At 33.9% G+C, this 15,843-nt stretch overlaps 1 protein-coding gene across 2 annotated transcripts in view; it reads right to left on the bottom strand.

The window, feature by feature from the left end:
- CSMD1 (CUB and Sushi multiple domains 1) overlaps positions 1-15,843 on the bottom strand; it is a 1,104,383-nt gene that overhangs the window by 520,527 nt on the left and 568,013 nt on the right. The window lies entirely within an intron of this gene.

Below are 15,843 nucleotides of genomic sequence, written 5' to 3'. Positions count from 1 at the left end.
AAAAATTCAACTTTTTGAAGACTTAAATCTGATCTAAATCAAGGCTCCATGATTAAATTAATGTTTCAGTAGTTGAGATATTTTCATCAGACTCACTCTAGAAACCTGAAAAGGCAGATACAGTAAAATGTTGTAGATCTTCCTACCTCAAATAAAAAAAAATATAATGAAAATTGAAAGAATTAGAAAAAACCCCAGAGAGGTGGCAATGGGAGGTCAGCACTCAGCTGAGGCATGCTGCTAGCATAGTGTGAACTACTACAAATAAAGATGTTATGCTTTGGAAAAATAAGATATGATTGTGCAAGTTAGGTATCTTTCCTGTAAATTGTATTGACCTGCAAACAATAAAAACATAATGACAATAATAGAATAATGATCTCTTTGCAATTTATATGTACTGAACTATTAAAAGGAATTAGAGTCCTTTGACTCATGGTTGAAGCTTATTAGTCAGGAAACAGGGCTCATTTGATGCGTATTTCAAAGTATAAAGTAAGTAATCAACATTATAAAAAATGAGCACTGAAATGAAATGTGTCTGCAGTTGAAGTGTTATAAATGATAGAACACAGTTTTATAGAATTCTTTTATGTAACATGCAACAATTGAATACAAAACCAGTGAAGTTCCATGTTTTAGCTGATAAAAAGAGCGATCGTGCAGAAGCATATCCTAATTAAATGTAATTAAAAAAAAAAAAGAACAAGCAATTTGGTAAGATCTTCAAAGTATTCTTTGTAAATAAAGTCATCAACAGTTAAAATAAAATAAGCACAGCAAGCACTATTTTATTGTAGTGGAGCTAAAGCTAATTATTAGATACAGTGATTAGAAACTGAATGGGGATCTCTGTTATATGAAAAAGTCATTTGAAAGAGTAGTGCTAAGGGAATACTTTCAAGAACATAAATACTAGTTTGTAGCAGTGAATGAGAACATTTAGTTCTGAATTGAAGTTGAAATGGGATGTTTTTCAGCATGGTAGCTTCATGGCAGGAATTCTGTTAAGTGTTACTAGATAATTAAGAAAATAATAATTAGGAATATTAAAACTAAATAAATAAATCAATACAGATGGTGTACTTGATTTACCAAGAATTATCTTCAACCCAGTTGAGCAAAGAAATATTTCATTTCTCTCTAGTTTTACTGGAAATACCTCTACGATAAGTTAAGCTACTGGCATTTTTGTGTTGGCTCTGAAAACAATGTATGTTCTTCTGAATTGATCTTTTCTCACAATAATACGTTAAAAATGGAGACACATCATAATTTTTTAAAATGTTCAAATTTTCAGGTTCTATGGGGTTTTTTAATGGAATAAAAAAACTCCCACATTCTTTTATTTTGATGTATTTTACATACTTACTGACTATATTTCTATTTACTGTTCAGCTTGTGATTTACATTCCCCTCACCTCCACAAGCACTCTCAAGAGCTTCTACATGATGCAGCTGCTGGGTGGGACAGATGTATTCTATTTCTAGTAACATGCTGAGAATAAAAATGATTATTTGTTCATTAATTTTTCATACCTTATTTTTCAAAAACTTTTACTTTCTCCACATCTTCCAAAGTTTTTGGATCATGTACAGCTTGCCCAATAAATCAGGTTTAGTACCTCCCACAAACATCACTGAAGCATAGCCCTCCACCTGGTAAAATTAGTGGCTTCATTCTTTATATGAAGCTACATGAGACTGGAGTTTCTTTTTTTAAATAAAAGAAAACAGAGAGATTGCTACTGTACTGTGTATTTTCCTACCTCTCTATTTGCTACAAAAACATGTTCTGGAAAAGGTACTTGGGTTTTCTAGGTGAATTCTGCATGGTTCTGCAAGTTTATATTACCAAAGAAGAAGTTGTGGGATTACTTGGTAACAGTTTGTAAACACTTACTGGGAATTGCAGGCTGGTAACAGCTCTTCAGTCTTGTGGACAAAGACTGAACAGCACATTATGAGTGGTACCTAAAGCTACCGACATGCAAGCTTGAAAATAAGATGCTTGATTTTAACAATAAGGATAATTAACCACTGGAAAATATTACAAAAGACTCTGAAGAATGGGAGAATGCTAAATCAGGGAGAGATGTAACTTTCTTTTTTAAAAAATATTCTCTTCTTTAGACGGAGATTTTTTGTGGTTTATTTTACACAGGTCACAGTTGATTATTACAGTGGAAATGTCTTGTTTCTAATTAAGAATTTTCTATTTGTTGCCTGAATTTATCAGATTGTGATATCTTAACAAGATTTAATATCAGTTCTGCATCAGAGATGCATAAAGAACACAGGTGGTTTTGTTTATTAATAAAATCAGTCACAATTCTAGAATAATGAAAGGAGAAATCTTGTCCACATTTGTATCAATGGGTGTTATGCTTCATGTACCAGGTTCTTACTAAGAAACACTCAAGACAAAAAGTGCAAACCAGCTGTATAAAGACTAGTAAATAACGAAAAATGTTCCTGTTCTATCTACCTTACACTAAACAAACAGGAAGCTGTTACTATAGTTCCTGAGAAGCAAAAGTTTCTGAAACAATATCCAAATTTGGAACAAACAGAAGCTGCAAACTCTTTAAAAAATTTTCATCTCAAACAGGTAATCTTTCTTTTCAGTCTTTTGAGGAACATATTAAAATCACTAAATTTTTTTTGAAACTGTAGAGTCTCTCTTGTTGTAAACCCAGTGATTAGTGCCTAAAATTAGACAATGACTTGAGATTCTCCCAGTACAGAACCATTTAAAATGTGGATAAATCCTAAATATAAACAGAACTTATTAATGCAGCTCTCAAGTCTACATAGATTTGCAGGGCTTTACTGCTACTTACTGTACACAGAAAAATTAACATTTTTAAGAGCTTCATCTAGCCCAATGGGATTGCAGTGGATTGCTTTCAAACACAGCAGCTGAAGCAAACACACTACCCATGTTTTCTATTACCATATTGCTACCCAGGGGGCAGTGAGTGAATTCTAAATATTTATTGTGAAAACCTGTACATCAGTTTCTAAGAAACCAAGATTTCTCTTGATAGTTGCCCTCCGCAGAAGAATTGAAACCTGCTTTAGAAACTTTCCCCGTAAATAGTGCCAAATTCTGGAACCCCACACCTTCAGTGCTAAATACATGATTTGCTACTTCGAAGTTTCTTTCCACAATGAAGATAGAAAAAGAACTTGTAGAAAGAAGTCTTCTTATATAGTCAGTCTTTAGATCTAGGTTCCATATCCTAAAACTAGAAATCCTGTTGTTACCCCTGGGCTGTACATAATAATTTATACCTAATTACAGCACAAATGAAAGACAGACATCCAATCTCAATTGGAAGAAATGAGGAGATGGAGAATTCTATGTTAACTTTGAAATTTGCTAAAACACTTAATGAAGTCATTTCTTCTTTCAACTGACATAACAGATTCTGGTTCTTTGTCTTAATCATACCCTCCTTTGTTAGTTTTGCTAGGTATGAACCAGTATTGTCTCTGTGTGTATGTATTTTCTCTGTGTGTACGTATTTATATGCTCTAAACCTTTACCCCTGAATCTGCTTTCTGGTGAGAGAAGCAACCATTCTTGAATCATCTTTTCATTATTTTTTAATTACCTATCTACTTTTCTAACATCCTTTTAAGCCTGTGAAGAGTCTGGCTCCAGTATTCTAGCTTTGGTCGAACCCTTATTTATATACACCTCTTTAATGCGCTTAACAAAGGTCTGTTCGTTGTGATACTGTACCAAGAACCATGTCACAGGGACTCACATGAACGGCTCAAGTGTCCTCTCTCTCTGCTAAGCCTTCTGAGGTTATGAGGACAAGCATTTTTCATACCAGTTGAATTTGTGGCCTCAGTTTTCAATGTGCCAGTCTATCAATAAGCTAATTCGAGATATAAATACAAAATTGGATTGAAATGAAATTCACTGCATATGAATCTTAGAATCCACAAAGCCCCTATTTGGAAGTCAGTCTCTTCTGTACTCTTCATACACGGGCTGCAGATGGTCTACAGAAGTCCTTTTTCATTCCATTATATTTTTATAAAGCCTTCTTTAAGTGTTAAAGTATGCTGCTAATTTCAGAAAGTGCAGTTAGTTAGAAGAGACTTAAGTGAAAAGTAAAAGTGCTGAAAAGAAAATTAGTTCTCTTTTACCTCAAACAAAGATAGTATTACAGCTGAATAAGAGAGCAATAAATAGGAATATTGCAAATGACATCACAGTAGTAGGTAGCACTTGTCCTACCATCTCTGAGGAGCTAATGTCAAAAGGACATTTTAGCATTCTTTAAATAGTTCTAAGATATAGGCTTGCCATAAATGTTAAACTACAGTTTTGACCTCAGAAACAGAAAATGCTAATGGTGATTTTTAATGCTTTCACCTTTTTTCTAAAAATATTTAATTCTAAAAATTTTGAGAAACTCCCACAGGAAAAAATCTGTCAGTTATATATTTTATTTTATTTACTAAAGTGAAACTTTATATTTTGCTCTATCAAAAGTTACTATTTTTTCAAGGTATTCACTTTTCAATAACTATTTTTTCCCCAGAGAGTGAAGATGAACAGATAGGGATGTTTATGATTTTAAGTGGTATATCCAAGCATTGTTTCAAGTCGGTGAAACTTGAGATGCATCACTCAGCCTCATCTGGAAATTGCTAACATCACATGATTTACGGGAGTAAGAGTCTTGAGCAATTCCTACGATACAGCCAGTAGAAGAATATTCAAGTTGCAAAGTGGTAGGTTTCTACATACAAATTATTCAAATTAATTCACTTCAAAAAAAAAAAAAAAAGATTAATTCATCTGGTTAAACAAGACTGAAACTAATTAGAAAGGGTCCATAAATAATGAATAAAGAAAAAGTGAAAGATTTTCTCTATCTTTAAATACTTCTGAACCTTCTTACAGGGCTGCTGAAACTCAAATCATCTTTTTGTTTATGTTTGCATGATGTTGGAAGATTTACTGTTAGAATACTACTACTATTTTTTCTTACAGCAGAGGAAATAAAGATATAAGAATTTAAAATATTTATTTTCCTGACGTGGAACATACTCTTTGGCACTGATATGTTAAATATTTTATTGGTTTTTTCCCCAATAAGTGCTAAAGTCTGAATATTAGAAACAGCACCAAAAGAATGATAATTTGATACAACACTCAGCCCCAAGGAAAAAATAAAAAAAAAGTCAGTCTTGAGTACCTGATATTCTGTTTGCTCAGTTCAAGCTCCCATAAGCTATAGTTGCAGTTGGAAGACGACGTACAGGAGCTGAACCCAGCTATACAAGAAATGAGGACCACAATATTAGCAAGAATTTGTGCAAATCTTTTCTGAAGATACTTGTTACCATGACATAGCAACCCTGTGAACAAAGAATATGTAAGACCCCTTTTTTAAAGGGGCAGTCTGTTTTAATCATGAGACATTCTCTCTTTTCCTTTAATATCCTGGATAATACACACAACTTCTCATATATAAGTCTGCTGACTGGTGTCTCTTTAAATGCACAACAGTAATTCAGTCTCAGAGTACACTGAGAAATAAGCGCATTTGATGGCATAATTAAAAAGCTATGTCAACTTTTATGTACAAGTGGGTCAAAGTAAAGCTGGCATTCTTTATTCTTGAGTGCTCAGCTCTGTAATATTAATGATATTTTTATGTACACAGAAATATGACAAATGACACACCAGTAAATCTGCATATATATATTCTGCTAGAATGTATCCTACTTCTGTTGCAGTATGTATTGTAAACTAAACTGCCCTCACTTTGGTCAGATAAAAAAGACGACAACTGTAGATTGTTGTGACAAGGTAACTAATATGCAGCTTATAAATTTCATTTGAAGTTTAACTTAAATTCATCTACATGCTACTTCCTATATTTTGGGGGGGAATTTGGTCCTGCTAGTCTAATTTCGAATTAAGTGTGCAAAAATGAATACATTATAAGAAAAGTGTGGATTTTGTTTTGATATAGAATAATATCTGGAATTGAGCTTTTATACCGATACCTTATCTATAATTTCCAAAAGCTCTGAATACAAAATAAAACCATATGCTTGGTCTCCTCCAAACACAGGTGATCACATATCACTACATAGGATTTTGTAAAAATTTGAAGTTACAGAATTCCATTGTATTAATCAGATCTTCACCACATATTTTACTGTATTGTTTCTAATCAATAGTTTTTAATACTTGGTTCACATCATTCTAAAGAAATAACAGTTGTCCTAACATAAGTTCTTGCTTTCTGGCCTGGAAAACTTGCATCTCTTTTTTTCCCCTTCTATCTGCTTCACTAAAAGTGGGATGCAATTACTTGACAATCTATTAGCACACTGAATAGTTTTTCAGTTAATATACTCATCAGCTACAAAGTATCCAATATATAAAAACTAATCGTTAGTTCTTCTGTTTTTAATTTTATTTTACATGGTTTACATTTGAAATTCATACTCATCACTGTGGTGCAAACTTGGCTAAACTGTCTAACCAGCAAAATTATTGTGTTTTCTTTTTTCCACAGCAAATTCCCTTCCCTGCTGGTCGTCCTCTCCCTTGACTAACTGGGAGATGGGAAAACCAGAAACAATATCTCAGTCACTGCTACGCATCATGTCTAAACTTTCTGTGCTGTAACTATTTCTTGAAAACATCAGGGATATAAAACAGCACAGGATTTTCTAAGTGCAGACCTCTTCCAGAAAACTCATTAAGTCCAATTGCTAGCCTACTGTGCAGACATTAGAAAAAAGAGTAGCCATCAATAAACATGTTATTTAAATTCAATTTCACATTCTTTTAGAGTCAAAGAAGTAATCAATGCATTCTGTGTGCTAACTAAACAGAGGTATCAGGGGCCAAGGTATTTATTATCTGTAAGAACAGTTCATTGACTGGTTTACTCTGTGCTAATGTATGTTACAGCACTGGTGTTAGTAGAAGAACCATGCAAAAACCTAATGGTTAGTTGGCCAAAAAAATTTGCAGTGGAGATTCAGGAAGAGTTTTCTGGGGGAATATGTCCACTTCCGTGTATTTTGTTGGAAAGACAAACAAACAAACTACTAACAAAAGATTCAGTGGTTATGTGCCATGTTTTAGTAGCTTTCAATACATACAGGAAAAAAATAAAACAGATGTATAATCATACTTGATTCTTAGATCTTAAAATTCTATCCTTCTTTTAAAAAATTATGATTTATTGCTGAAATAATTTTATTTGCTGTTTTACTTGCTGGAAAGTATGAATACATTCAACTATGCTAATTCCTACCAAACACTTTTTCATATACTTGGGTATTTGAAAACGTGTTTAAAAAAATCAAAATGTATTAAAAAAATCCTACTATATCTTTAAGAAAATGGAAATAGGTAGTATTATAATTTGAATATATTTTAAATTTAATATAGAAAACCACAGTACATTAGAAAAGACCAGTTTGGTAAAGTACCATCCTTCAACCGCACTGATCCTAATGGGAAAAGAGGCCACTACTCATGCCAATGTAGCTTTGATCCACCATGATTGGTTTTCTTTTTGATACTATTCCTAAACTAGGTACCAGTGACAAAACTACAACTTGGCTTAAGCTCCAGGGAGTAAATGTCTTTCTGTTTTCCAGACTGATCTAATATTCCTAATAATGATGTCTGAAAATTTGTCTGCAATTTGCCCAGATGAACTGAATCCTATTACTTCTTCAACTTCATAGCTTCTCTTCATATTTGTATGCACACACACATTCTCAGCAAGATTTTCTTCATTAATCTATTTTTTTCCTCACACAGTAGCACAGACCTCCACAGATTTATACATTATATATACAGTTTGAATTCCAGATTATTTTTTTTTTGGTGTGGAAAAATCAGGGAGTAGATGCATTTTTTCAGAACTGTGATTATTTCAGACAAATCTAGAATCACTGGTAGGTCTGTATGGCTAAAGTGGGGAGGGAAGGAGGTAATTTTAATCTAAAGTTCCAAAAGTCAAGATATCTGTAGGTTTTGTCTTATTAGGAAGCTTCACTTGAGGATGACTGTAATGGACAAGTACTGTGTATAAGCAAGAAACCTACTGATTCATAAATATCTCTAAGAAATGCTTCTAACATTGCTTGAATACCCTGGTATGAGCTGTTTCATCATTAGAATATATTTTCCTGAATCTAATGTCAAGGATTTTGTGAGAAAAAAAGTCTAACAGTGTAGATATTCTAAAACAATGCAAAAGACCCAGTAGATGGAAATTTTAGGAACACAACAAATGCCCAGGGTTAGACAGTCCATTTAGAAAGACAATAAAGCTAATGGCATTTTGAGCAACCCAAGCTCTCTCCTAATGTATTTAAACCTTGTCCACATACTTAATTTTAAAAATCTAGTGCTTTGTATGTTATTTTAAATGTGGTGGAAAATTATACTGTAGGTCACAGTGCTTCCTTAAGTGAGTTCTCTCACTCTCACGTTCCTGTCAGTTTGTGATGTGGTATGAATTAAGCCTTTATACCTCTTCAGCGCAGTAGGCTGTAAATTAATAGGTGCAAAGAAAGCAATAGTGTTGTGTGAATTAAGCATCAATTTACTGCTTCTGTACTTCTCACTTCATACACCGTTCACATGCTGGTGTTAACAGCTAAGCGGTCTCTGAGTCTTTACAGCTAACACAGACAAGAGAATGGATTAGTTTAGTCACTACTACTAGCATGAAGTACATTTACCATTTATTATTTATTTATTTATTATTTATATATTTATTTATTATTATTTATATATTATTTACCATTTATTATTTATTATTTTACATTTATTTGTTTTAGGGTCAAAATCTTTGCAAAAACTTCCACACACTTTTATGCATAACAATAGACATATTACTTAGTGTGAAGGTACTGCAAAAGATAAGCAATGCATTTCAGATACACTTTCTTTAAATACAAACCTAGGAACTTCTGCAAGATTTCTATATGAGGTAATACCATAAAATAAAAATACTTATTAACTCAGCCTTCAATAGATTTGCCTTTGCATCAGGACTCTACCAACTTCTTTTAAAAAAATTAGATTATTTCCATCACCTCCATCTCTGAACACAAGATTAATATATAATCCAAAGGGAAGCAGTGGTCAAAAAGCAAGAATGGGAAAGTGTTTTGTTACATTTCTCCCTGAAGCTCTCTGAAGAATTACATACATATTTCAGCTCTTGCCATCATTATATGGGCCGGTACCTGAGCAAAGACCACAGGACACTCCTCTATTTACCAGGAAAGAAGAGGGCAAGCCAGGCTCCACTGCTGTCCTACACAGCAAAGGAAAATGTACCAAACCAGCCCTGTTTGGGGGGAAGAGGAAAGGAGAGAGGATATGCCTGCTGGATGAAAGCAATAGCAGCAGCGAGGGTGGTATTCCCCTGGGGTTGGGGTGTCCTTGTCCCCTCGGTGCCAGCGGGAGGGCTGGCTGCACCACACCTCCAGGCTCCTGTGGGATAGCGCTCGGCAAAGGCCCTGCTGACCTAGAGCGCCATGTTCTCCCATTGCTGCTCTGAAGTTTAAATTTCCCAGCCCCTCCAACCCACCCTAAAGCTCTTTTCAAAACCTTATCTACTCTTTAAAACCTCTCATACAATCCCCCAACCTTCCCAAATAAAATTCTTCTCGTGTTAAATTCATTCTTGCCTCCCAACTCCCCAACCCAAAGCCCTTATTCCCTCCAATGCAGTGCCAGCAACTCAGAGATCACATGCAAATTCAGCTTATTTTTAAACCACTACGTTGTGCCCTTTTTTTCATTGTGGTCATTTTAGCAATTAGAATCTGAAGGTGCCTCATCAAGACCAGCAGAGCTCATCTGCTAAAATAACAATTTCTTTTCAGCTTTGCTTTCATATCTGGAGCAATGAGATTTCTCCTACAGAAATGTTAGGGGGTAGGACTCTTCACCTGTTCACCACCTGTCCCAGCTATGTTGGTTTTTAATTTCTATGGACTCCAAAGGTACTAAGCAGCGCTCATTTTATTTGTTCAAGTCTGCTAACAATTTACTTACAACTGTGGGCAACTCATTTTTTTCAAGCAGGCATTTGAATGGCTGCAGAAAACCCATTTTGGAACATGATGATTTTGATAAATATAGCAAAGTACAAGATACATCACTGATGAGATCAGCTTATTAATCCTTATTATGGGAAAACTGTAAGAGTGAAGAAGCTGTTTATCTGCATATGTTTGGGTATAGCAACTGCTATGCCAAAGAACTGGATATAGATAGTCAAGTAAAACATGCTATTTCCCACTCAGGGAATGTTAAAAGACTCTGGAAAGCAATCCTTTAAGAACTAGAATATATCACTTGTCTGTGTGACATGTTTAGTATACATAACCACATCCTATGCAAAACACTGTGCCGATTTTCTTTCCAAATTCCCTAATCTGTGAGTGTGGTAATCCTTTCTGAGACTATTTTTAAACAACTCTGAGACCAGCAACACGTTCACTCCAAGATTACATAACTCCATAGGCACTCAAATGCAACACGGTCTTTGCAAACTTTTTATACACCATTTTGACTATGACTATACCACATGGTTGACCGGTTTTTTGGGCTGGAGATACATTTTTCAAACCTTCATCTACCAGGAACCAAGGGAAAAGGATAAGAAGATTGTTTGGGATAAGTTTAACCAGATTTTAAGAGGAAATTATTAGAAATGCTGAGGGAGAATGCAGAAACTGGAAACACTGGTGGGAAGTAAAGGGCAGGGAGCAGTGAGAGCACGGGTATTCCCAAAAGAAAATGGCTAGGAGAAACAGGGAGAAACAAGCATCAGCAGCAAAGGCAGCAACTGAGAGGACTCACAAGCTGAGGAAACAATGTCTTTGACAGAGACATAGGATTTGCTGTATTACTTATTTTAGAGATTCTTCTATTGTTCATTCAGTTTGCAAATGCAAATGCCAAATGATGCATGCTGTAGCAAGGGTCTGAACAAATGTGGCATGGAAGAAATCAATTACCAAAAACTTATTTAATGAATAAAACTTTTATTCTAATTAAGTAAATAAGCATATTTTTAATTTAAAACATCTAATATTCTGTCATGATCACTGTATTTTTCAGTCTTGCAAAGCCTGTCATATAGACACACATTCTACCTTTCTCGCTCACCTTACAGTTATCTTTGTCCTTTCAATGTCTCTTGGAACTGTATCATGTTCCATGGTAAGTCAATTTTAAAAGTTTTGGTGTTGCTATATATATTTGATAATCACTGTTCAAGTGCTAAACAGCATTAATGCTGATTTTCAAAAGTGACAGACTGGGATTTTTACATAATAACTGGGAACTTCGCAACATAGAAGTCAATAGAAAGAATTTGAAGGTAACTACGCAACATCTTTTCCTAAAAAAAAAAATTTAAAAAAATGTGGTTCACTGCAGGTCAGATGGACAGGTTATGAAGTACAGGAGCTTATACTTATTGGACCCAGTTTCCTCACTAAAACAGGTAAAAGGCGAAATCTAATTAAAACCTAGGGAAAGGTAAGAGCTTCCAAAACCTAATAGACAGCAAGAGAACCCTTTACCAAAACACGCATCTCAAAAGCAAAGTACAGCTTTGCAGAGTTCCCCAAAAAAGGATGTCAGCATATCTCTAAGGAGGCTAAACTAAGTAACTACTTACAAATAAATTCCTAAAATTTTTAATAGTGTTCTTAAATGGAAAAGCTCCAATCTAACTGCTTTCTTCTCATTAAGTGGCCACAACACACCCTTACTTGTCTGACAGAGAAGGAAAAGAAAACAGAACGTTACGTTGCCAAGGGTATGTCATGAGCCCTTTTTGGTGTGTAACAACTTTATCAAAGGTGCTTCCACAAGCAATACATCTTTTCACAGTAAACCAACAGATGGTGCTCTTTAGCTGTATAATTATGTAATTCTGAGCTAAATATTCAGCTCATACGTATGGATCTACTGCCATAGATGTCTATCAGAAAGGTGATTTAGACCACTCCATAATCTCATGCATTACTTCGGTATATAACTCTCACAATGAGGGTGGTAAGATTAAGACAGATCTTCATAAACAGGACAGGAAACATGCAGATGAAAAGACTACTGTTTTGAATTATATTTAAGTGCTTGAACTGGTGTATTTATCTAAGAAACACAAATTAGTATTATGACCTAGCAGTTATTAGAATTATTCATTAACACTGAAATAAGAAGTGAGTTTCAGATGACTCTAGGTACTTATGCCAAGATTATAGTAATTCATTATTGCTGCTTCCAAATCACCCTCATACCCACATACATTTTTATGGCCTTTCACTAGGATATTGAGGTGATTTATAAGGAAGTCAGAATAATTTTAAAAGTATTTTTAAATAGTATTAGGAAATTAATTTGGACTAAAAAGTATGAAGTGTAGTTCATTCTCCTGTATTGGCAAATACTGACAAAACTTTGAAGGATAATAATTTTAGGTTTAAATGGAAGCAGAGTCAGATAACATTAGCATTGTAAGGTAAAAGGGGACACATACATTTTAGAACAAAATATGTTAAATATTAAGATTCCAAGTTAAAAAATAATAATTGCAGAAGTATTATTAGCATTATAATCACTTTTCATGTTTACTGTAATAGTCTAAGATATCTTTTTTTGTCAAATAAGCTTTTAATCTTGCAAAAATTATGGCAAAGGTACGTTTAAATGAAAAAGCCTGAGTCAGGCCTATCTATGCCAATGTGTAATGCTCAGCTTTATGTAACCTGCAAATAATAAAATACTCAGTCCAAACGAAAAAAAAAAAAAAATCCCAATAAAAATCACCTCAATCTCAAGGAGGAATCCTGGGGAAGACTCATTGAGAGATTTTCAAAAGGATGCTTTGCCCAAGTGATATATTCCTGACTTTACTTCAAAAACGTTTTTAAATTGTTTTTAAATTATTTTTTTTAAATTAAATTTTAATTTTAAATGTTTTTAATTTTTGGTTTTTTACTTCTAATAATTAACAACAGAGGAGCCCTTCAGACTCAAAAATCTAGCTATTTAGAGGATGTGCAATGGACTTCAGACATAGCAAAGAGGTAGTCTTTCTGTTATCCTTCCAGAAGCGTAACAGAAAGCCGACTCTTGGCATTGCGAGCAAGAGCTTACCAACTCAAGATAAACATGTTTTAAATCTAAAACTCCTTTATGTAATTGCAAATTAAGCAAGTGATTCAAATTCAAAAAGGTTTCTTTCATCTACAGCTTAATAATACTTTTACTTCCTCCACAGATTAAAAAGCCTGTTCTACCTGCTTCACATTCATTTTGCAAACACTGATGTTCTTCTTTTTAAGCCTGTTGACACTTATATTGATTCCAAGCAAGATTAAAAATGTGGTCTTCTGTATATGCACATCCATTCAAGATACAGAGCTATATAACTGCTCTTTAATTAGGAACAAAAAAACCCCCATTGAATAGCTTTGGACACTCTCATTGTATCATGGATATAAAATAAACAGTGAGGTAATGTCACTTGGATATTTTCTAAACTAATTCCATCAGGATGTACTGTATGAATGATTTTCAAATCATCTTTTAAGAATAAGAACAGGTAAACAAATCTCCTTCCTTTTCAATGTGTTGGAAACCAAACTATATAAAATCAGCTATATAACAAATTAACTGAACCTCTTAAAGAATGTTTAGAAACATGATGCATGTAAGTAACATAATATAAATATTATTCCAATTATATAAGAATGATAAGGCAAATAATATAATCAATATAATTACTCTAATACAATATCTCTTATATACAAATTTTATAGATATATCAGATTATTTTTCCTCAGCATTTAGATTCTAATTGTTCCAGCATTTACATTGCTTTACTTAAAAAAATGTCCATCCAGTTTATACTGTAATCATGCTGGAACTGCTTCTAACATTGTTGATTTGTCTGGAGCGAGTATTCCAGTCCTATTGCACCATACTCTAAAATCACTAAAGAATCATCAGTCCGAAATTATTTTCTTTATTCTCACACTCTTTCTAGCTTTTGCAGTGCTCGTATATATCTGTCTTTCTATGCTCTTCACTATGAAAATATTTGGCTTATTTTACAGCAAATATTGTCCAAGTGAAAAAACAATATTAATTACCAGACTGTGCTAATGGGATATGTGTCTTTTAACAGAGAACTACTGCATAAAGGTGTTGACGTGATGCCAGATACAATAAAATTGCCAGACCAATTAAAAAAAAATAAATCACATTTTAAGATGGTACACCTCTAGACCATTATTTTTAAGTACGGAACAGCTTCACATTTAAACACACAGCTGATTTTAGCAGATTACAGCATGCACTACATTTAGCATGGCTCTAAGGTCGCTATGGTAACCATTCTGGCTTAAATATAGCTGAATGTGTAGCTTCATTCCATATTATTCAATAATACTTTAAATATCTTTTATGCAACTCCCCATAGCTTCTCCAAACTTTTATCAATGATCCTAGGAACATATAAAAAAATCCTTAGCTTTTAGCACTGTAAATAAATCCTTCAACTGAAAAAACAAGTATCGGGGAAAATGAGAAAAAAGTTTAGGCTGAATTCTAAGAGGAATAAGATTCTTATGATATCTCTGATTTCCAACATAACACTGATCAATACCATATGAGCTCAATGCAGAATATGTTTCCATTGCTTTCTGCTCGTATACTTGTACATCATCTATTATCAGAAATATTCTGGGGAACAGATATGTATATGAGACTGTCAATAAATGTAAAGTTATTCCTATAGTTGCATGTTCAAGTTTAGTAACAGATTAATTTCTTGCAACAAAGTTGCAAATATGTTTTTATGTGCCTACTAGAGCTTCATACAGAAAATTAAATAAACAGATTTTTATGTTCTGCAGTAAGACTCCATTAAGCTCTTCCCCTTCAAGATTTCAGCTTCTGGTGCTTAGAATTCCTAATAAGAAAACATTGCCATTGATGACTGTCGTGCATGTCTGGGCACGGGAGAGGCAAACGGGGTACTCATATATGGCACGCCACTCAGTCGCTCATGAGCACTTTAATTTGACACAAAGCTGTTTCACTGACTGCCTTTAAACGACTTTTGGTCGTGTGGAAATGCGAGGGAGTAATCTTGTGATACAGGTCCAGAAGTATCTTCAACACAGAATTTTTACATATTTGCCACGTGTGGTTGCCATACATTTTAATTTGATAGAGTTTTTCAACAGATCAGGTGCTACCTAGAACTTCACAATTATTAACATATCACACTGCCTACTCTGTCATGACATTAAAATAATAGCGAGATTGCTTCAGATCTCCAGAAAGGCATTCTGAAGATAAAAACCATCAATCATCTATGAGCAGCAGATATGTATTTTTTTCTAGGCTACATTTTATAACAATGGTGTGCATGTCAAGCACAAGACATTCTCAGAGATGAAAAAAATTAAAAATCATGCACATGTATCACAGAGAGAAATCCTAATAGAAAGTGTTCTGCAATTTTCAACTTAATCCATTCCCATAGGCAGAACTATCATCTTTTATGTAGTACAGAGAGTGTAAATTTAGTATTGTAATTACTAATCCCCAATATAGCTAAGCAAACAGTTTTAACATCAGCCAACATAAGATAATAGTACATACATATGTGAGTACATGTAGTAAGACTGAATTAAAGCCTGTTTAGAATAAGACGGCATCTATTTGCTCTCTACATATTTCTGTTTTACTGTGAGGCTGATTTTTGCTCACTGCTTTCTTTGTTGGAG

The sequence above is a fragment of the Calidris pugnax genome, unplaced genomic scaffold, assembly GCF_001431845.1.
Source record: "Calidris pugnax isolate Ruff unplaced genomic scaffold, ASM143184v1 scaffold141, whole genome shotgun sequence".
NCBI classification, from domain to species: Eukaryota; Metazoa; Chordata; class Aves; order Charadriiformes; family Scolopacidae; genus Calidris; species Calidris pugnax.
The sequence above is the reverse complement of the archived record's forward strand: the minus strand, read 5'-3'. Positions and strand labels throughout refer to the sequence as shown.